This window comes from Loxodonta africana, chromosome 2, assembly GCF_030014295.1.
Source record: "Loxodonta africana isolate mLoxAfr1 chromosome 2, mLoxAfr1.hap2, whole genome shotgun sequence".
NCBI lineage: Eukaryota > Metazoa > Chordata > Mammalia > Proboscidea > Elephantidae > Loxodonta > Loxodonta africana.
In genome coordinates, this window is record NC_087343.1 from 151,300,275 (window position 1) to 151,323,781 (window position 23,507).

The 23,507-nt window shown below is 47.7% G+C and overlaps 1 long non-coding RNA gene across 3 annotated transcripts in view; it reads left to right on the forward strand.

The window, feature by feature from the left end:
- Window positions 1–23,265, forward strand: part of LOC111750993 (uncharacterized) — a 109,306-nt gene extending 86,041 nt beyond the window's left edge. The window contains exons 5-6 of one of the 3 annotated variants that reach the window (XR_010319429.1): window positions 224–344; window positions 7,119–23,265. This is a non-coding gene — a long non-coding RNA (uncharacterized LOC111750993). Of the gene's footprint in view, window positions 1–223; window positions 345–3,128; window positions 7,057–7,118 lie in introns of those variants that run through there. The other 2 variants (XR_010319427.1, XR_010319430.1) reach the window with 2 other exon arrangements.
- Window positions 23,266–23,507: the final 242 nt, after the last annotated feature.

Below are 23,507 nucleotides of genomic sequence, written 5' to 3' on the forward strand. Positions count from 1 at the left end.
TTATCTTTCCAAAAACCCACAGGAAAGGATAGACAGACAAGAAGGTACTTAAGAGGAGGCAGAGGTACCTTGAGTGGGGGGGTGAGGGGTCTCTTTTCCATTACTTTGCCCCAGGAGCCCCCAGAGTATGTGTGTGATATTTCTCCTGCCTGGCCTTGACCAGGTTTAAAGAAGGAATACCCCCTGGAGATTGATGTCTTGGACTTGTCTTCCCCTCCTGCAGCCTCATCGTTGGTGACTTAAAGAAATTGTTTGGACACAGGAGTTAATGGAAGTAGGGTGCTAGCGAGTGGCTGAGCTCATCACTGTCTTCCTGCATTCCAAGAGCAGATCTATCTTTCAAGGTGAGATACCCTGGAATGACTTTCCAAAGTCTGAGAAGTAGAGGCTACCTTGGCAGGGTATGGCTGAGGGTAGCCTGGTCAGCTATTTTGGGAAGCCAGGACAACCACAAAATGCCTGTAGGGATTGACTAGGAGGGCTTACGCACCCCCCTCCCCGCCTTTTTTTTTTTAATTATGGGGGGAAACGAGGCAGAGGATATTGGCATCACTTAGGGATGCTGCTGCCCCAAACCACGCCTTTTTCTACCCCTCCCACACGCAAGCCTCCACTGAGGGAGGTGGTAGATGTGTATGAGGTGCACTGGCCAGGAATCAAATCTGGGTCTTCCTCAAGGGAGGCAGGAATTGTACCACTGAACCACCGCTGCCTCACCACAGTTACTTAGTTGGGTCTTATTCTGTCATTGCTCTGCCCCTTATTCTTGCTGCTTTTTTCTCTTCCTCAGTCTCTGAATATCACCTTTCCTTTCCCCTCTCCCTCCGTCTTGAAAGTGGAAAGTGTTGCCATCGTTCAGGATACACCAAAATGGATTTAAATCAGATTAAAGAACAAACTGGAATTGAGGATTAGTAGGTGGGCCAAGAGAGAAGGCAGCCACACTAGGGGTGAGCTGTGGAATCCTACAGGCTTTTATAGGAATCTTATATGTTAGAACTGCAGAGACCCGAGGAATCTGCTGGCCACTCCTGTACTTTCAGAAAGGGGTTGGAGGTCTTTTTGGAAAGAGCTATGATTATTTGCCAATGGTCAATTTAGATGTGCCCCACTGGCACTTGGGGGAGTTACTGGGGAGAAGCAACTTCGCTCCCCAAGGCTGGCAGATCCCCCTACCACACACTCATTCCCCTTAGATGATTCACTGAGTGTGTCACAGCTTCCTTTCTCAGGCTCAGAGGAGGTTGATTTTGCTTTGCAGAACATGGCTTTCTCCTGAAGCCGGGGACATCTGCAAGCTGGACAGCCCTCTTCAGAGCTCTGTGCATGTGCCCAGAGACCAGGCTGCAGGCCCTGCATGTGATAGCCTAGGCATACTTCTCTCAGGACTACCGTTCCCTGGACATCTGCTTCCCTGGTCTCTCATGCCCCCTGGGGAAGTCCAGCTCTGGTTTGGAGTTCGGCAGTGATGGGGGGGAATCTAAAACATGACCCCAACTGGTGGGGCCTCCTCCTGAAGCAGCTGGATTAGGGTGTGGGCACTGCAAATAGAATCCACTTCTTTAAGCATCCTCCTTCCTTTCTTCAGGAGCCCTAGTGGCACAGTGGTTAAGAGCTCAGCTGCAAACCAAAAGGATGGCAGTTTGAATCCATCAGCTGCTTCTTGGAAACCCCATGGGGGTAGTTCTCCTCTCTCCTATAGAGTCGCTATGAGACTGTATCCTTCCTCTACCCCCATCTGGCTTCAGCCAAGCCAAACAGCAGGGGGAGCTCCTGGGTCATCCCAGGAGGTGATTTGGGGTTGATGGCTTCAGTTTTGGCCCAGAGAACATCAGAAATTTTGTCTGTCCATCTGTCAATCTGAAGGTGAGCAGGGCAGACCCTTTGAGAACTGGGAGCAATCTTTTTCTAGCAAGAGACAAACACTTGGGAGAAAACTGGCTTTTCTGATTTGTCCCCAAAACTTCTTGGGGTGAAAGGGACTCAGGCTCTTCCTCTGGGAGATAAGCTAGTGGGGCAGAGCTGGGGTAGGTCTCTGTCTGGGAGCCATGGCCAAGCCAGGTCAGCCCCAGTTCAGGGACAGTGTATCTCCTGGCTCTTTGCCAGCCCCCAGCAGCTGACCCGGGTTTGGCGGTCTTTTGGGAGCTGTATGTTTCAGTTTTCTTCCGAATTATTTTGAGATTCATTTGTGTTGTTATTTCCCATACCCTGCCCACTAGGTCATCTCATAGCGACCCTATAGGACAAAGTAGAACTGCCCTGTACAGTTTCCAAGATGTGCCTCGCGGATTTGAACTGCCATCCCTTTGGTTAGCAGCTGTAGCACTTAACCACTATGCCACCAGGGTTTCTGTGAGTTGGAATCGACTCAGTGGCACTGGGTTTTTTTTTTGTTTTTTTTTTTGTGGGGGGGCCCACTAGGTGCTTTATCATGGGAAAATGGCTCTCTCTTTCTCCCAGGTCTAACATGGTCCTCTGTGACTGTTCCCAGTCCTGTCTGGGAGTAAGATGGGAATGGGGCGAGGCAGGGAGTCTGCCCAGGTTGGGGGGTGTGGCACATTCCTGACCCTGTTGTTAACACAGCTGTGGCTTCTGGGCAGCAGCTGACCTGAGGGTAAGCCCAGAAGGTCAGCTGCTGCCCAAAAGGTCCTGCTCCTGTCTTTTTTTCTGGTAGTCCCCCTAGGCTTCCACAGCCCCTACCCTGTCATCCTAAAGCCACTGGATCCTCAGAAATTTCTCGTTTCCAGTAACAGGACCTGTGTAGGTATTCATGTATGTGCACAGGGAGGGTAAGATATTTGTATCAGGTTATATAGCCCCAGAAGAAAAGTGCTTTGGCTTCTAAAGGCAGTTGCTGTTGAGCTGATTTTAACTCATGGAAACCCCATGTCTGTCAGAGTAGAACTGTGCTCCATAGGTTTTTTTTTTTTTTTAAATAATTTTTATTGTGCTTTAAGTGAAAGTTTACAAATCAAGTCAGTCTTTCACACAAAAACCCATATACACCTTGCTACACACTCCCAGTTACTCTCCCCCTAATGAGACAGCCCACTCTCTCCCTCCATTCTCTCTTTTCGTGTCCTTTTCGCCAGCGTCTAACCCCCTCCACCCTCTCATCTCCCCTCCAGGCAGGAGATGCCAACATAGTCTCAAGTGTTCACCTGATCCAAGAAGCTCACTCCTCACCAGCATCCCTCTCCAACCCATTGTCCAGTCGAACCCAAGTCTGAAGAGTTGGCTTCGGGAACGGTTCCTGTCCTGAGCCAACAGAAGGCCTGAGGGCCTTTTCTGCATGAATTCATAAAATCATGTGATTCTTGTCTTTTGTGTTATTTATGTGGTAGATTACATTAATTGTTTTTTCTAATGTTGAACCATCCCTGCGTACCTGGTATGAATCCCACTTGGTCATGCTGTAGGGATAATTCTTTGAGTTTGGCCCTTTCTTCTTTTTGGATGTGTGCATTTATTGATATAAATTGGCCTCTGAGCACCACTTTTGCTGTGTCCCAAAGGTTCTGATAGGAAGTGTTTTCATTCTCATTGGATTCTATGAATCCATCCTTAATGTCTTCTATAATCCAGTCTTTTTGGAGCAGGGTATTGTTCAGTTTCCAAGTGTTTGATTTCTTTTCCCTGCTTTTCCTGTTACTAATTTCCACTTTTATGGCCTTTTGGTCAGAGAAGATGCTTTGTAATATTTCAGTGTTTTGGATTCTGCTAAGGTTACTTTGTGACCTAATATGTGGTCTATTCTAGAGAATGTTACATGTGCACCAGAAAAGAAAGTATACTTGGTTGCTGTTGGGTGGAGTGTTCTGTATATGTCTGTGAGGTCAAGTTGGTTGATTGTGGCATTTAGATCTTCCATGTCTTTATTGAGCTTCTTTCTGGATGTCCTGTCCTTCACCGAAAGTGGTGTGTTGAAGTCTCCTACTATTATTGTGGAGCTGTCTATCTCACCTTTCAATGCTGATAGAGTTTATGTATCTTGCAGCCCTGTCATTGGGTGCATAAATATTTAATATGGTTATATCTTCTTGGTGTATTGTCCCTTTAATCATTATATAGTGTCCTTCCTTATCCTTTCTGATGGATTTAACTTTAAAGTCTATTATGTCAGACATTAATATTGCCACTCCTGCTCTTTTTTGATTGTTGTTTGCTTGATATATATTTTTCCATCCTTCCATAGGGTTTTTAATGGCTGATTTTTTTTGGAAGTAGAACACCAGACCTTTCTTCTGAGGTGCGTCTGGGTAAACTTGAATACCAGCCTTTCAGTTGGCAGCTGAAAGTGTTAACCATTTGCACTACCCAGGGACTCCTTTGGCTTCAGCACCTCCAATTTCTGTCTGTCCAAAGGGTGGGGGAATGTCCAGGGTGTGGTGGCCAGTATGGAGGATGGGATTTCTGGTCTTCATTGCCAGCAGAGCTGGGGGCACAGACTTGAGGGTGTGGATTTGTTCTTGGGGAAGAAACGCCCAGGTCAACCTCGGGTGTACCTTTTCCTGTAGGGCCCTCAGGTTTGCCTTGAAAATTAAAGCAGGATCTCTGTTGGGCTGAGGAGGAGGAGAGCAGGGGGAGGGAAAGACAAGCTCAGGCCCGCCTTACTCTACCCCCACTGAGGCATGAACTCTCAAACTCTCTAGGGCAGTAGGGAGTAGAAATGGGTGCCCTTTCTGAAAATCTGAAGAGAAGCAAATTCCATACCTTGCCTTGAGCCTTTTCCCTGTGTCTCTCATTCCTTTCAACGAAAACATTCTTCCTGAGGTTTCACCTAAATTCTTTCAGTGGCATTATGGTACACACTGGGAACTCCCGGGACACCCAGTTGTGCAATTTGTTGGGGAGCTACAGATGTGCGGACAGGTCTGAGGATGAGGAAGGCTGCATCAGTTCCAAAGCCCATCACAGATTGGCCTGAACTGTTGTGTTGCTTGGTAGTGAAGGGGATGCTGGGAGCTGGTCTCAAAGGTCCAAGTATGGCAGGGCCCAGGAAGAGTGTTGGTGTTTTCAGGGAGGAAGATGGTGAGGGTTTGGGAGCAGTCTGCCCCGCTTGGTCAGATTTGATATCTTACTGAAATGAGGCTTTAGCTGCACCAACAAAAGGCAGGAACCTTTAAGAGATATCTTACCCTCCTCCATGCAATACTCTGTTAAACACCTCAACATGAAGAAAACAAAAATCTGCCTGGAGCACGGGAGAATGAAGAAACCCAAAGACACAAGGGAAAGATTAATCAAAAGGACTAATGGATCCCAACTACCATAGCCTCCACCAGACTGAGTCCAGCATAACTAGATGGTGCCTGTCTCCCACCACCAACTGCCTTGACAGGGATCACAATAGAGAGTCCCAGACAGACCTGGAGAAAAATATAGAAGAAAATTTTAACTCACAAAAAAAGACCAGACTTACTGATCTGACGGAGACTGGAGAAACTCAGGAGTGTGGCTCTGGGCACCCCTTTAACCTCAGTACTGAAGTCGCTCCTGATGTTCACCCTTCAGCCAAAGATTAGATAGGCCCCTAAAACAAAACAAGACTAAAAGGGTACAACAACCCAGGGGCAAGAACAAGAAGGTAGGAGGGGACAGAAAAGTTGGTAATGGGGAACCCAAGGTCCAGAAGGGGAGAGTGTTGACATGTTATGGGGTTGGCAACCAATGTCACAAAACAATGTTTTGTTAATTATTATATTAATATTAATTGTTTAAACTAATTAAACCATTTATATTGTTTAGTAATAATTTATATTAATTGTTTAATGAGAAACTAATTTGCTCCGTAAACCTTCATCTAAAGTACAATAATAAAAAAAAAAAAAGCAGGCGCAGAAATAAAAAAACGAAAATCCTCGTAACTGGACCAATAAGCAACATCATGATAAACCTAGAAAAGAGTGAAGTTGTCAAGGATTTCATTTTACTTGCATTCACAATCAACACCCGTAGAAGGAGCAGCCAAGAAATCAAAAGATGCGTTGCATTGGGCAAATCTGCAAAAGATCTCTTGAAAGTATTAAAAAGCTAAGATGCCACTTTAAGGACTAAGGTGCGCCTGACCCAAGCCGTGGTATTTTCAGTTGCCTCAATATGCATGCTAAAGCTGGACAATGAATAAGGAAAACCAAAGAATTGAAGCCTTTGAATTTCAGTGTTGGCGAAGAATATTGAACATGCTATGGACTACCAAAAGAACAAACAGATCTCTCTTGGAGGAAGTACAGCCAGAATGTTCCTTGGAGGCATGGATGGCGAGACTTTGTCTCACATACTTTGGACATGTTATTGGGAGGCACCAGTCCCTGGAGAAGGACATCATGCTTGGGAAAGTAGAGGGTCAGCAAAAAAGAGGAAGACCCTCAATGAGATGGATTGACACAGTGACTGCAACAATAGGCTCAAGCATGACAACAATTGTGAGGATGACACAAGACGGGACAGTGTTTCAGTCTGTTTTACTTACGGTTGCAGCGAGGCGGAACTGACTCAGTGGCACCTAAGAACAACAACAACATGTGGTCCTCTGATTTATTCCCTTGTGTCTCCTCCCTCAGCTGGACATCTGACAAAACTTTTTTCCCTTTCTAAATGACACTGGGCATTAGCTAGATATCAGCCAACTTAGGGAACCTTAGGCTCCTGAGACGAGGGAGTACAGAAGTCAAAGGCTCATCCTGGTCAGGAAGTAAGTTGGAAGCTCAGTGGCACTACCACTGGGCATGATTCCCGCACGCTCCAGTTCAGGAAGCTTCATTTTCACAGCCCTTTCCGCTTAGGGAACTAGGAGTTAGGCTAGCTTGGTGATAGTTCCCCAGCCCTGCAGCTTTCAGTATATACTCTGAAGGCCTGAGGGAAAGGGGCATGTAAGGTCCATAATAGTAACAGCTCCTGTTCATTGGGTGCTTTCCATAGGTTAGGCATTGATCTAAACATTTTATGTGTTTTATCTCATGTAATCTTCAAACAACCCATTGAATTATGTCTAATTATGATTTCTCTTTTACACATGAGTAAACAGAGGTACGTACTTGATAATAAAAATTTAAATAGTAGTAATAATGATAAAATTTTAACAGTTGTTTTTTTTTTTTTTTTTTAAACTGATTCAGTGCAAGGCCCTGGCTCTGCAAGCACAGTACGTGCATGGTATCATTGAATCCTGGGAATGTATCATACTATACCCATTTCACAGCTAAGGAAACTGAGACTGAGAGAGAAGTGACTTGCCCAAGGTCACATTTTTAGAAAAATGACAACCAAGAGCCAAACGCGCTTCTGTCTGATTCCAAAGCAGCCCAGAGGTCCGTCGTGGGGAGAGCCGGTGGCTATGGAAGAGAGACCCACAGGCCGTTAGAAGCAGGTGGACTAGGCCAGGAGTTGGAGTCAGAGTCAAAGAGTCTGGAATGCTGGGAAGTTGTGAAAGAGCCCTCCCGCTCCCCCATCCACACTTGACAGTGAAGGAAGCTTTGATCTCATCTTCTCACCTACATGGGACTGAGCTATATAAAGCAAACTCACAACGTGCAGTAAAACAGATCCTGGAACAGAATGAACAGAGAAGTGGGGGCATTTGCTCTGGCCTGAGCCCCTGCCTCCCTGCTCATCCTCAAATGTTTATCCCCACTCCTGCAGCCTTGTGGGGCTCCTGTCGGTATCTGCTCTCTGTATCATCATTGGGAGTCTTGTAGGTCTGTAGTTGCCTTGGTAACTTGATGGGAAGGTCTTCAGTCTTCCTGGAATCCGAGAGAGGAGCTAGGCTCTGTTGGGCTGCTGCTCAGAAAAGGGAAGAAGCCTTTCCAGTGCTCACTGCCCCTGCCAGCCAGACAGTCCTTCCTTGTGTCTCACCTCAGCTTCTGTTCCTTCTGTAGGAGCTTTATAAGCTTGTGCAGCCCCTCGGGCTGGGCCTGAGGGAAGGGAGCTGTCAGGTACTGCTCTGTCCTTGGATTTGGCTCCCACTGTTACAGGGTTACCAGAGCTGCCTGGACTCCTGCTTGCTCCCCTGCCTTGGCCCTTCAGTCTTAATTGGTTTCATGAAGTTCAGTGCCTGTTTTTTATGAGACAGGTAATTACGGTGAGGGAAGGTCAGGCCCTCCTCTGTTGGACGTGGCGGGGCCTCCAGAATTGCTGACTCCCCAGTCGGCACCAGGCAGACTGATGGGATCAGGGTGGGCAGGGGCAGCTGGACCCTGGGAACACTCACTGTGGGAAGAGGGCCTGGGCCTCCAGCCTTTTAGTCCCTTCCATGGGATCATGGAGTATGTGCACCTCCAGCCTCTCGGAGGAGCCCACACACCTGAGGAGGGTACCTGCAGATGCAGTCCTTCCAATGGGGTAAGGGAGGAGAGAAAGCCAGGGTGTAAGGTGGGGTGCTCCTTCTAGGGGCTTGTGGAGGTTCCCTCAGGCCTTCTGGGGGGGATTCCTACATGGGGTGCCCCTGGCCGTGCCAAGAGATTTGTGGGGCTGTTTCTTCCACCCTTCCTCCTCCGTCTTCTTCCTTTCCTTTCTTTGACAGTTTCAGTCCAAAATATGGCCTATTTCCTCTCTAGGTCACTCTCTATAACCTGTCTCTGTGTTTCTCTCTCGGTCCTTCTCCCTTTCAGCCTTAGTCTTGGATGGATCTCTCTCTCAACTCTCTCTCTCTTACATTCCGCCTCCTCCCTCCTTTCCCTTCTTCCCAGATGGAAATTGACTTGCTGTCTGATGGAGGATAGTTCCACTCACTGCTGGCATAGGCAGGGTCTGAGTACGGTGGGGAGTAGATGGGAATGGGGAAATGACTTGGGATCTCATCACAGGAAGAACATGGGTGGAGTGGGGAGGGCGGAGAGTAGAGGTTTAGGCGCTTCTCTCCAGGCTGGGAGCTGCTTTCTAGGATTGACTCTCAGATGGGCTGAGAGGTTGGCCCTGGTCCCTAGATCAGGCCAAATTGCTGTGTGCAGCTACCCTGCTCCCCTAGCCATCTTGGAAGGAGATTTGACAACTTGCCCAAGCTCTGTTTACTGTTTGTCCTCATCTCCTCCTAAACCAAAAACAAACCCATTGCCATCAAGTTGATTCTGACTCATAGCAACCCTATAGGACAGAGTAGAACCACCTCATAGAGTTTCCAAGGAGCGCCTGGTAGATTCGAACTGCCGACCTTTTGGTTAGCACCCATAGCTCTTAACCACTACGTAACCGGGGTTTCCAAACATCTGTCCCTGGGTGGGCTCGAACCACCAACCTTTCGATTAACAGCTGAATGGAGGGAGAAAAAAAAAAACGTTGCCTTCGAGTAGATTGCAACTTATCCTGACCCTATAGGACAGAGTAGAACTGCCCCATAGGGTTTCCAAGGAGCGTCTGATGGATTCAAACTGCTCATCTTTTGGCTAGCAGCTGTAGCTCTTAACCACTGCTCCACCAGGGCTCCAAAGGGGGAGAAGTACTGGCTTATATGGTGGCTGGCTCATTCATGACAGACACTTGGTGGCATTTTCAGACTGGGCCAGTTGCTGGGTATGGCTGGCTGTGGGACAGAATGACCTCAGGAAAATTCCCCACCTACTCAACATAGTGTAGGATTCCCTCCTCCCCTTGCTTTCTGACTCAATGGCCAACTCCCCAGGTGCTGGCCTCTCTAGAGTAAGCCCAACTATGTGGGGACAGAAGGGAGGAATGAGATACAAGCTGCCCAGATCAGCAGGGCCTGGAGTCCCTCATCTGCGGAGGCAAGACCCTGCTCCTCCTCCGTTTAATTAGCTAATGTCTGTAAAGGGCTAGGTGATGGAAAAGCCCTATACAAATGTTGAGCACAATTTCATTTCCAAGGCTCGCCAAGAGTGTATTTGCAGACTTGAGCAAAAGGTCACTGGGCCTGTCTGGGACAGAGGGAGGACACCTTACAGGGCTCAAAGGGAGGATGAAGCTGGAAAGTTGGGGCAGGGGGAGGCCACCATGGGAGCCAGAGTCCCTCCATCCTCAGTCCCCTAGCACCTTGGCACCATGCCGGCTTTGCACCTCCCGCCCCATGCTGGTGACTCCCAGGCTCCTAGAGGCTGAGCCCTCTCTCCAGGGACCACCCTTAGAACCTCAGAACCTTTCTACCAGGAGATTATGCTAATAGTCACAAGAGCTAATATTTATGGAGCACTTACTGTGCGCCAGGCTCTCTACGGGGCCCAGAATTCTCTAGCTTAGGAAAGGTGGCTGCCTCTCAGTAGTGGGGTAGAGCAGGTTTTCCAGCAAGGTGAGCCCCCTGAGCGCTGCAGGCCCAGGCCTGCATGAAGTCTCTCTGAAATCTTTGGGGGGATATCACTTACCTTCTCTGACCAATGTTCCTGTTTGTAATCTTCCAGGTCCCTACAGTGTGTATGCTCTGCAAGCTCCTAGACTCTCCTGCCCTTTCCCCACTGATGCTCACCTGGCCCTAAATCCATTGTAAACAACAGTGAGGTCAATTAGCCTTAGCAGGCTCCATGCCCAAGGGGCAGCTTTCCAGTTTCCGGTGCTCCAAGGCCTGCTTGGACCACATGTGTGTTCCTGGCTCTCTCAGAATTCTTTTATCTGAGACCTAGGAGTGACACCCCTTCTCCCTCTCTGACTAGGACCCAGCTTTGGGTTAGGGCCAAGAGGGAGGAGTTTGGACTAGCCAGCCTTACCCCTCAGGCCTCAGAGTCAAGGTGAGTGCTTCAGAGGGCAGGAGAGGGAGAGACGGCAAAGCAGCAAACAGAGGGTTCAGGAAGAGGCAGGCAGGCAGAGGATATCGATCATGTTTCCAGCATCCCCTGGGCCTCCTTTGTGCCTACCTGCTTAGCCCTCTAAAATCTAAACAGAGCTAGAATGGGCCTTCTGAGAGACATGGTCCTTGATCCCCCAAGTCCCTCCAGCCTCTACTCTGTCCCCAGTTGCTCTTTCTCTGGCTTTTCTCCAGAGCCCAGGGGTTTCCATGTGTCATCAGTTCATTATCATTCTGATAAAAGTCATTAGTTCTTGAAGAAGCATGACTTCCCAGCTGAGGCCAGCCACCCCACAACCTGAGGAGGAGTATAAATGGATGGAGCCATGGCATCGGGGGATGGTACACACATCTGCGCAGAACAGACAAAAACCATGATGCTTGTTCTTAGGGATGTGGGTAACATACAGACCTGCGGGCACACACAGCACACTCCTCTATACACAGGTTCAGGGATATGTGTCCACCTCTGGTTCCACCTGGTCACTGGAGACCCGACAGAGCTGATCACTGAAGCCACACTCAGTTGCTTATAGTCCCAGGGATGCACTCAAGCCATGATGCAGCATCCACCAGCCTCAGCCTCTGGCAAACAGAGAGGCCAGGCTCCCCAGACTCAAGGGGGCGGGGGATGGGGAGTGGAATACGAAGACTGAGGTTAGAGATCTCTGAATTCCATTAGCTGCAAGAAGCATGTCCTGAATGTAAAAACACAGGGACAAGGGCGCAGAGTTGGTTCCTGACAGCAAATCCACGTTTCCACCCCTCCCCCACCAGGAAACTCCTCTAGGCCACTAAAGCTATTCAGGGATTAGAGCAGCTCGGTTAATAAAAGCTGCTTATTCAAAGGGTACTTTCAGTTAATTTGCATTTACTTCATGCATATTAGGATGCCTGTGATGTGTGCCTATAAGAGCTTCCTCAGCTCACCTTTGCTGTCCCTAACTTGAGTCCCTGGTCCACACACCCCCTCCTCCTTCTCTGCTCTTCTCTGCCCTCACCAGCAGGCACAGGTATCAGTTTGGGCTGGCCCAAGCTTGGCTGGTAATCTTAGCGAAGAACTTGATGGGGAAGGGGAGGTGAATACTGGTTACTGATGGTCTGGTCCTGGAATGGCAGCTCCAGAAGCAGCCAGCAGGAGCCTATGGCCAAAGAAGTCTTCCCAAAGGAGAGCAAAGAGGGCTGAGGCCCTGGGCGAAACCTGATCTCCTAGGGAAGGATGAATCTTACTGGCTGTTTGCAAATTGAGGTAGGTAGAATCAGCTTCAGCCTCTAAGACTTCATATTGGCAGTCACTCCCCTTGCCTTCAGTTTATTCAAAAAATAATGGTACCTACTATGTGCTGAGTCAGAGTCAATGTGTTGGGTTTGGTTTTTGGTTACTATGTGGCAGGCATTATGCTAAGTACCTAGAGAATACAGTGATGAATAAGACAGCATCGTCCCTGCCCTAGGGGAAGATCCAAAAAAAAAGAAACAAGGAAACCAGACAATAAATATAGAATTATGAATTATGGTAAGTAGTTCAAAGTGAACAAATAAGATGCTGAGATAGAAAGTAACAGGTCAGGGCCAGGGGAACCTACTTCAAATGGAGTAATCAGGAGAAGGTGGTGACTTTTGAACAGACGTGGAAGAGTAGGAGCCAGGAGAAGAGCATTCAAGGCTGTGAAACTGCCAGTGCAAAAGCCCTGTGGTGGGAGTGATGGAGAAACAGAAAGCAGTGTGACTGGAGTGAGGTGATGAGGGAAGGAGTGGCACTTGATGAGGTTTGGGTGGTTAAGATTGGGCAGGGTCAGGTCTTCTGAGCCATGGCGAGGCATCTGGTATTATCCTAAGAGAGGAGGGAAACTCATGAAGAGGTTTAATCAGGGGAGTGAGGCATGATCTGATTTCCATTCAGCAGAAGGATGCATTGGAGGGGTACTAGTGGATGCAGGTAGACCAGCAAGGAGGCTATTGGAGATATCCTAGCAAAGGGGGAGGGGGCAGGAAAGGGAGAAAAAAAGCATCCAACTTTTTTCTAAAGGAAAAATCGAAGTCCTCAAAGACCTACTAGGTACAAATCAAGAATTCTTCTCTTGCTTTGTCCTTTTATTACCCCCAAGGGCACCATGGCATTTTCCATCCCAGCTCAGGGCAAAGCCACAGCTGGTACCTACTCATCCCCTGCGCATCCTGTAGTAAGGGTACTGTCATTCTAAGACTCTCCAGGGAAGGTGCCCACCTGCCTCCTGGCACATCCTGGGCCAGTGAAGGGGCTGCAGGGCTGGGGAAAGGTTGCCATTGTTGCGGGGGGGCGGTCAGTATAAATGTCTTCCCACCCAACTAACCTGGAATGTGTCCACAGTGCTGCACCCTGGGCAGTGCCAACCTTGGGGCGGGCTAAGGTAGACACAGACCCATCCACCCCTACTCCCTGAGCCAGAGCCCCAGAGACCCTAGAGCCAATCCCAGCTCCCTCACTGCCCCTCCCACCATCAATCAGGGGATAAGAACAATGTCAGAATCAGGACCAGGGGAAGGGGGGCCACTGAGCACCTGAATCACCCCCCAGGGATGCAGGAATATGAGGCAAGGATCCTGAGCCTGAACATTTACAGGTAGCACTCAGGATTGAAAACTGATTTATAGTCTGAAGGCAGGCAGAGGGGAGCGGGAGGAAGGTGGGGAGCTCTGTGTACAGTGCAGCCTTGTTGGGCGGCAGTAATTATATATTACATTGAACTGTCCTTGCAGCACAGTTAAGGGCAATGGGAATGAAGCTCTAAATCACGCTCCCCTGATGCTCCCCGTAGCGCTCCTCCCTGTGTGTGGCCCCAGAGCCCAGGGTTGACACTTCTCCCCATCTCAATCACACACACACACTTTCTTTCTCACACACACACACACTCACACAAAGAGCTTGGGGGCAACCAGCATGATTGGGGGCCCAGAGAACAGGAAGATGGGATGTTATGAACTCTGGCAGCTTCCAGCGGCTGCTCATCCTGAAGGCCTCATTGTTTATTGCCTGCCCCTTTCTTCCACTGGAGCCCGAATAAATATGGGCTGTGTCATTTGAAGAAGAAACCTCTCTCCACCCTTCGTTCATTCGCTCCTGCAGCATGCTTCCTCTCCACACCACAGCCTTGGTTCATTAGGGGCCTCTTCACTTCCTAGCTGGATTTTTGCAATTGTCTCCCACCAGCTCACCTCCACCCCTAATCCATCATTCTTTACTTTGTTGCCATTGTGGTCTCCCTAAGCACCCCTCTGACCGTAATCTTGATTTCATTCATCAGAGAATTCTGGGAGTGAGGAGAGATGGTCCAAGACTTTGGTCCTTAAGGGCCCAGGAGGTAACTGAAGTTCCAGCTTCTTTAAGAAGCCTCCCCAGGCTCTTTGCTGGTTGACAATTGCTCACTCTCCTCCCTTCTTGAGCTGTAAGCCCAGGGGAAACACTGGTGTTCATCCTTCCTCAGTGGCCATTTGTGTGGCTAGACCCTGGTCCTTAAGGCCAATCACCTAGATTACCCACCATTCCCCTTGTCCCTCCTTCCAAGTCCCTGTCCATTCGTGGCCTGGGGACTTTCTGGTTCATTAGGGTGGTGGTAGTGCTTAGTGGTGATGAGAAAGGGGTCTGGAGTCAGATCTGGATTTGAATTCTGATTTTGCTGTTTCTAGCTTGTAACCTTGGACAAGTTATTTGAGTAGAGACCTGAGTAAGAGCAAGAACTCTGTAGCCAGGCTCCCTGAGTTCAAATCTTGGCTCTGATATGTTTAGCAGTCTGACAAAGGCAAGTTGCTTAACCTGTCTGTGCATAGTTCCCTATGTCTAAAGTGACAGTTATAATAATACTTATCTCATAGGGTTGTTGGGCAGATTAAATGAGTTAGTATTACGTAACCGTGCCTACTGTAATTCGTGTAACAGCATTCAAGCGTGAGCTATTATTGTCAGAGTCCCTGGGTGGTGTAAATGGTTAACATGCTCAGCTGCTAACCCAAAGGTTAGAGGTTTGAGTCTACTCAGAGACATCTCAGAGGAAAGGCCTGATGTTCTACTTCTGAAAAATCAACTATCACAAACCCTATGGAGCACAGTTCTACTCTGACACATATAGAGTTGCCATGAGTCAGAGTCTATTCCATGGCAACTGGTATTATAATTGTCATTTGATTTTCTGAGCCTCGGTTTCCTTGTCTGTAACAAATACCTCTCCTTCCTGCCTCAGGGTTGTCATGATGATCAAATGACACATTCCCTTTAGAAACTCTCAAAGGCTTTCCATATGTAAAGTATTATTATTACTTATTATCAGATATTTGCTTCCTGGGGTTACCAGGGTTTGGGCAAGAGATTTACATTCCCTTTATCAGCAAAGCAGCTACCTTCATCCTTCTCCCACATGAGCCTTTAGGCAGAAGATTGTAGGGTCCTGGTACCACCAGGAGCCGTGGGGTCATCCAGTCCTCTTCTGCTCAGAGGAAGGGTTGTACAAGGCCATGCCGACAGTTCGTCATCTCTAATAGAAAGAGGTGATTTCAGAGGAGACTGCCAGTTAACCTAAGAACAGGGAGCTTGTCTACGTTTTACAGATCATTCCCTTCAATGCAGGGGTGGTTCCAGATTTTGTGGCGCAAAAAGCTTATACAATTTGGGGAGCCCTCTTTAAGAAACAGAAAATTATGAGCACAAAGTTCAGTACAGGTATTGGGAGAGGTTTGTGCAAATGAGGAGCCCCGAAGCTTAAGCTTCTTTCACTTCAGGGAAAATTCACTTTTGCCATGGAATCAAGAGGGCATTTTATAAATACTTGTCACTTGGTTGCTGTGATGGTTATGGTTATGTGTCAACTTGGCTAGGCCATGATTCTCAGTGGTTTGACAGATATTGTATAATCAACCTCCATTTTGTGATCTGATGTGAGCAGCCAATCAGTTGAAAGGGGAGTTTCCTTGGGGTTGTGGCCTGCATCTAATATATATGGATATTTGGCAAAGCTTGTTTTCTCAGTCCTGTAATCAATCCTGCATTCACCTCATCATCCTCTGACCTCTGGTTCTTGGAACGTGAGCCAGCACCCTGCTGCCTGACTTGCAGATCTTGGATTCGACAGCTCCCACAGCCCCGTGAGCCAGCAGCCAGCCATCTGACCTGCAGATTTTGGGTTCATCAGCCCCTGCTACCACATGAATCAGGAGAAGCCTCTAGCCTGCCTCCTGACCCATGTATCTGAGCCTTGCCAGCTCCATAATTGTGTGAGTCATTTCCTTGAAATAAATCTATATATTTACGTATATGCTTCACTGGTTTTGGTCCTCCAGAGAACCTAGCCTAAGACAGTTGTTCATGGCCAAAACAAATAATTTCTGCCATATCATAGATAGGCCGGAATCTTCAGGGGGCTGGAGTGTCTCCATCCTTCACCCAGGTTCTGGAAGTCACCCTATTATTTGGGCTGTTACTCCTCCACTGCCTTCACCTCAGACTAATTGTTCTTTTTCAGGAGCCACAAGCTATTTATTTTTGCTTTCGTTGCATCTGCATATAATTTACATATCATTAATATTCAGCAGTTCATCGACAGGGAACTGCCAGAAATTCAAGCCAGATTCAGAAAAGGACATGGAATGAGGAATATCATTGCTGATGTCAGATGGATCTTGGCTGAAAGCAGAGAGTACCCAAAAGATGTTTACCTCTGTTTTATTGACTATCCAAAGGGATTTGGCTGTGTGGATCATAACAGATTATGGACTGAGTTACTGGGCTATAGGCTGGGAACCATGGTCTCAGGAGATATCTAGCTCAATTTGCATAACATAGTTTATAAAGAAAATGTCCTATATCTGACTGTGGCGAGTAGCATCTGGGGTCTTAAAAGCCTGTGAGCAGCCATCTAAGATACATCTGCTGGTCCCATCCTGGCTGGAGCAAAGGAGAATGAAGAAAACCAAAAACACAAGGGAAAGACCTTAGTCCAAAGGACTAATGGACCACAATTACCACAACCTCCACCAGACTGAGTCCAGCACAACTGCATGGTGCCTGGCTACCACCACTGACTGCTCTGACAGGGCTCACAATAGAGGATCTCGGACAGAGTGGGAGAAAAATGTAGAACAAAATTCAGATTCACAAGAAAATGACTAGACTTGCCAGTCTGATAAGAGGTTGGAGGAACCCCAAGAGTATGGCCCCCAGACACCCTTTGTCTTAGGCTGGGTTTTCTAGAGAAGCAAAACCAGTAAAGCATACAAATATAGAGAGAGAGGAATTTATATCAGGGAAATGGTTCACGTGGTTGTAGAGGGTGGAATGTCCCAAATCTGTGGGTCGGGCTGGAGGCTTCTCCCAATTCATGTAGCTGCAGGGGCTGGTGAAATTAAGATCAGCAGGTCAGACAGCAGGGCTCTGGTTCACAGACTGTGAAGACTGATGAATCCCAAGGTCAGCAGGCAAGACGGCAGATAAGCTGCTAGCTCAAGTCCCAAGAACCAGAGGTCAGACGAACAGAAGCCAGCTATAGGATACAGAGCAAGCAAAAGCCCACAAGCCTTGCCAGAAAGTCCACCTATATTGGATGCAGGCCACACCCCCCAAGGAAACTCCCTTTCAGCTGATGGGCTGCTCACAGCAGATCCCGTCATGGAGGTAATCACATTATATCAAAACTCATCATGGAGGTGTCACATTATTATAACTTGCAGCCATTGAGTAGATTCCGACTCATAGTGACCCTATAGGACAGAGTAGAACTGCCCCACAGAGCTTCCAAGGAGCACCTGGCGGATCTGAACTGCCAAGCTGTTGGTTAGCAGCCGTAGCACTTAACCACTACGCCACCAGGGTTTCCAACAACTGCCAAACTACATCATAACTCTCAAACTACTAAGAATCATGGCCCAGCCAAGTTGACATGCAACCTTATCACACCCTTTTAACTCAGTACTGAAGTCACTCCCAAGGTTCACCCTTCAGCCAAAGGTTAGACATAGGGCAAACAGTAACACATGTGAAGAACGTGCTTTGTAGTTCAGTCATGTATATGAGATTAAATGGGCATACTGGCCAAAAAGCAAAGATTAGAAGGTAGGAAGGGACAGGAAAACTGGACGAATGGAAACAGGGAACTCAGGGTGAAGAAGGGGAGAGTGTTGACACATCATGGGGTTGAAAACCAGTGTCACAAAACAATTTGTGTATTAACTGTTTAATGAGAAACTAATTTGCTCTGTAAACTTTCACCTGAAGCACAATAAAAAAAAAAACTATGGATAACATTGCGAAGAATGGGAATTCCAGAGCACTTAACTGTACTCATGCAGAACCTGTACATAAACCAAGAGGCAGTCATTTGAACAGAACAAGGGGATACTGCATGTTTCAAAATCAGAAGAGGTGTTCATTAGGGTTATATCCTTTTACCATACTTATTCAGTCTGTGCTGAGCAAATAATCCAAGAAGATGGACTATATGAAGAAGAATGGGGTATCGGGATTGGTGGAAGACTCATTAACAACCTGCGATACACAGGTGACACGATGTTTTTTTGTTTGCTAAAAGCAAAGAAGACTTGAAGCAGTTACTGAGGGAGATAAAAGACTACAGCCTTCAGTTATGGATTACACCTCAGCATAAAAAAAAAAAAAATCCTCACAACTGTATCAGTAAGCAACATCATGATAAATAGAAACAAGATTGAAGTTGTCAAGGATTTCATTTTACTTGGATCCACAATCAGCTCCCACAGAAACAGCAGTCAAGAAATCAGAAGACATGTTGTGTTGGGAAGATCTGCTGCAATAGACCTCTCTAAAGCAGAGCCCTGGTGGCGCAGTGGGTAAGAGCCCAGGTTGCTAACCAAAAGGCCAGCAGTTCAAACCCAGCACCTGCTCCTTGGAAACCCTATGGGCCAGTTCTAGTCTGTCCTATCGAGTCACTATAAGTTGGTATTGACTGACAGGCACATAACAAAAACAAAGTGTTGAAGAAGCAAAGATGTCACTTTGAGGACTAACACCTGATCCAAGTGATGATATTTTCAGTCACCTCATATGCATGCAAAAGCTGGACTATGAATAAGGAAGACCAAAGAAGAATTGATGCCTTTGAATTATGGTGTTGGCAAAGAATATTGAATATACCACGGGCAGCCAGAAGAACAAAGAAGTCTGTCTTGGAAGAAGTACAGCTGGAGTGCTCCTTGGAAGCAAGGATGGTGAGACTTCGTCTCACATACTTTGGACAGTCCCTCAAGAAGGACATTGTGCTTGGTAAGGTGGAGGGTCAGCAAAAAAGAGGAAGATCATCAGTGAGATAGATTGACATAGTGGCTGCAACAGTGGGCTCAAACATAGCAACGATTGTGAGGATGTCGCAGGACCGGGCAGTGTTTCCTTCTGTAGTACCTAGGGTCACTCTGAGTTGGAATCGACTTGACAGCACCTAACAGCAACAACAACAGTATTCACACTCATGTTGGGAACCCTTCTTCTGCCCCAGCTTAAGCAAGAATCCTGGAATTTTGTTACCAAGTAACTGGATTCAATTGTATCCCCCCAAAATATGTATCAACTTGGCTAGGCCATGATTTCCAATATTGTGAGATTGTCCACCATTTTGTCATCTGATGTGAATTTCCTGTGTGTTGTAAATCCTTCCTCTATGATGTTAATGATGTGGGAATAGTGGCAGTTATGTTAATGAGGGCAGGGCTCAATCTACAAGATTAGGTTATATTTTAAGCCACTCTCTTTTGAGATATAGAAGAGAGCAGAGAGACAGGGAGATCTCATACCACCAAGAAAATAGCACTGGGAGCAGAGCATGACCTTTGGACCTGGGGTTCCTGCACAGAGAAGCTCCTAGACCAAGAGAAGATTGATGACAAGGACCTTCCTCCAGAGCCGACAGAAAGAGAAAGCCTTCCCCTGGAGCCGGCACCCAGAATTTGGACTTCTAGCCTACTAGACTGTGAGAGAATAAATTTCTGTTTGTTAAAGCCATCCACTTGTGATATTTCTGTTATAGCAGCACTAGATAACTAAGACACCAAGTGAGATTCAACTTTCTCTCTTCCCAGAATATAGAAGGAAAGAAAGATACATTCAATTGGGGGGTAGGGGAGTGGAATGATAATGACTTTTGTCTTGGAGTCAGCTTCTAAAAACCCCTGGACCTACTGAAGTTGTCCTCTTCCACATATCTCACCAGGCCCCCACCCGACCAACCTCATAGCTTCCCAGTTTCCCCTTGATTGTATAGTTGGAAATGTACACACTCAGGGACACACATGCCTACCCAATGCTGAGCTTACTTAGGCTCAAGTGTGTAGCCATTGATGTCAAGAGGGACATGGCATTAAGAGCACAGTTACTCCTCAGATCACTCCCAGGGAGAATCAGCCCCTAGGATTCCCTAGCACAGTTTGGAGGCTCAGTTTATGGGATTCTTCCGATTGACGGAAACAGATGGCAGGTGGAAGTATGTGTGAGTGTGTATGTGTGTATGTGCATACACGTCAGCTGTTACGCAGGTAAAAAGTGTGCACACATGTGAGACAGTGAATGTCTGTGTACATATTAGTACACCTACCAAGGCAGAGGAAGTGGAGGTGAGGATGTGGGAAGGAAGGTTTTGGTCTAAGAAAACCACATTGTGGTTTTGAATGTCATCAAAAGTGAAACCTGCTTCCCCAGCCCTGCCCTGTGATGTATAGGCAAAAAAGTTAGGAAGGCAGGAAAAAGTCTTAAGGCAGGCATGGGGTACAGCTGCCAGTGTCACTACCAGGTCCAACAATGACATCATTCTCCCAGATCTCTCCCCCGAGGTGATGAGTCATGCAGAGTCCAATCAATACTGCATTCCATTTGTCTATGCCATCTTTATGCTCTCATGAGCCAGCTCATGCTTTCCTCTTCCACATGGCCCAGCCCCTACCCCCACATGCCCCTGAGGAGCCTGAGCTACCCCAGCCCTAGCGCTTAGCCTTCTGTAAGCCTCTGTCAGAGAAAGGGAGCCCTAGTGGTTAAGAGCTACAGCTGCTAACCAAAAGGTCGGCACCATCCGCTCCTTGGAAACCCTATGGGACAGATGTACTCTGCCCTGTAGGGATGCTATAAGGCAAAATAGACTCAATGGCAGTGGGTTTGGTTTGGTTTGATCAGAGAAAGCAGCAATCCCTGCTTCTGGATGAGACATCAGAGCTACAAATGAGAAAACGAGAGAGGGACCAGGACCAAGAGAAACAGAGAGGGACTGCTTATGTGTAGGGAACCTGGGAACAGAAGTGGAAATTTTACAAAGCCAGCTCTGGATAAGGAGAGGAGAAAGAGGAAGAGACAGAGAAAAAAAGATGGAAAGGAGAGGGTCAGAGGAAAAAAAAGAGAAGGGGAACTGGGACTAGAGGAAGAGAGACAGGGTGGAGTGAGGTGAAGCTGGCAACTGTGGACTCTTAGGATCTTAGAACTGTTACCCCATTTTTCTGGGACTCTGATCATATCTGGGTCCTCTAGTCCTAGTGATACAGGAGGAAACCCAACACTCCAAACCAGCTCCCCCAGGAGAGGAGTCCCATTGTTTATAATATCACCCACCTACCCTGCCATGTCTCAGCTTGAGCCTGTCCTCCATGTCAGAGATGGAGGCTGGGGAACTAGGAATGGGGAGGGGGAGTGAGGGCGAGAGGCACAAGGGGGAAGACAGTACCTACTGGGCAGCTCTGGTTTCTCTCTTGGGACCTCAGTCCTTTTCCAAGGCTTTGGCATCTGCCCAAACTTTGTTCCTTCTGGCCTGGCCCTCCTGCTCAGTGGGAGCCTAAGCGTCCTCCTTTGCCACTGACAGGAATCAGAACAGGGGCCTCTTTATCTGACAGTGAGAGGGACTCAACTGCCTAGTCTCTGTGTCTCAAATTTCCCAAGATGCTGTTTGTTCCCAGTGTACAGTGAGCTGTCCCAGGGAAATCAAAGCCTTTATGTCTATGTGTGAGTCAACAAGATGACTCTGGAGAGGTATTTCATGAGACTGGAGATAGCTTCTGGTGGAGAGCCCCGGCTAGGGATTTCCTGCCCTTACTCACTGGCTGAGTACCTCTGCCAGAGTATGATCTCCAATCTTTGCTTCCTAACTCTCCATCAACAACAATAATAATACCAACAATAATAATGATAGCAACCACTTACTGAGTCCCTAATACTTGCCAGTTACCATGGTAAGTGTCTTATTGTATATTATTTCATTTAATCCTGCAACAACACTACCAAATAATCACTATTGTATCATAGCCATTTTACCAAGGAGGAAACTGAGGATTGCAGAGCTTGCCTAAGATTTCACAGCTTGTGGTAGAGCTGAAATTTGAACTCAGATCTATCTGATTCCAAATCCTCGGTTTTCTTCCTTGCCCATTTTCATTTTCCTTGCCTCAACAATGCATCCTCCTTTTTGGTTTAGAGTTGCAACACAAGACCTTTATCTCTAATAAGTATTCATTCCCCTCCCCCTCCCTCAGCTCTCCCTCCTCCTCTCACTACCTTTAGAAAGCCCCTGGTGGCCTAGGGCCAGCCCTTCTGCTGGTTTGGAGTTCTGAGGCCCTTGGGGTTAGGGTGGGGGAAAAGTGAGCAGTCTGACCCAAGGCTCCTGATTCCTGAGGAAGAGGGAAGGGAGATGAGGATGGCTGTCATTTCACACCAGGAACAACATGAGCTTGTTGGAGAAGTTTAGGGTCACGTGAGACCTTGAGCCCTGGTTCCCACAGGGAGGCACACGGCAGGGCTCTGCAGCCCACAAAGGGAAGTAGAAGAAAGTAGAAAACTACCAGATCCTCAGGGGGAGTTGAGGTGGGGGCAAAAGTAGAACAAGAGCTCCTTTTCTGCCAGAGCTGTGCCCCTAGGAGGCTGGTGCTGCTGTTCGCCAGCATAGCAGGCAGTCACAACTTCTAATGCTGCTGGAGACACAGGTGCAGCCTTCCTTCCGAGGACCTGTGTCCTCCAAAAGAAAAAAAAAAATTTTTTTTTTTTGTGTCCTCCAGTGAGGGGAAAATGCTCCAGACCTAGTGTCTCCACCAGCTCTGACATTGGAGGCCACGCAACCACCTCCGATAGTGCTAGGTAAAATAGTGTGCTACTGAAGCTTTGAGGCAAGTCCACGGGTCACCTTCCACCAGATTGCCATCTCTTATCCCCTCTTAGAGGGGGTGGTCTGGAACGGCACTAGGAGACCCCACCTGGACCAAAATTTCCCTCTGCGGGTTTGTGAGCAAATCAGGAAGAGCTCTGCATGGAATACAGAAGAGCAGGGCAAATACAGTTGAATGTGCTCACAGAGGGAGCAGCAGCCGCCACCTGAGGACAGGGAGCCAGCAACACGGAGAGAAGCAACAGAGAACAACTGTTCTCGTATCCCCTGGGCTCTGGGCACATCACTGCTAGTTGGGGCTAGACATAATTTAAGGTAGCCCTTCTTTTAAATGGAGCCCTGGGGGCGCAGTGGTTAAGCATTCGGCTGCTAACCAAAAGGTCAACAGTTTGAATCCACCAGCCGCTCCTTGGAAACCCTATGGAACAGTTCTACTGTGTCCTATAGGGTTGCTATGAGTCTGAATCAACTTGATGGCAATGGGTTTGTTTTTGGTTGGTTTCCTCTTTTAAATATAAGGAAGTTGAGACTCAGAGAGGGGTTGGGAGCTGCCCTAGATCATACTGCTTCTGAGTGGGTCCCCCATTCAGTGTACTGGGGGCAAGGAAAAGAGGCAGCCCTGCCTTATGGGAATCCCAAGAAAGGAGACCTGAAGG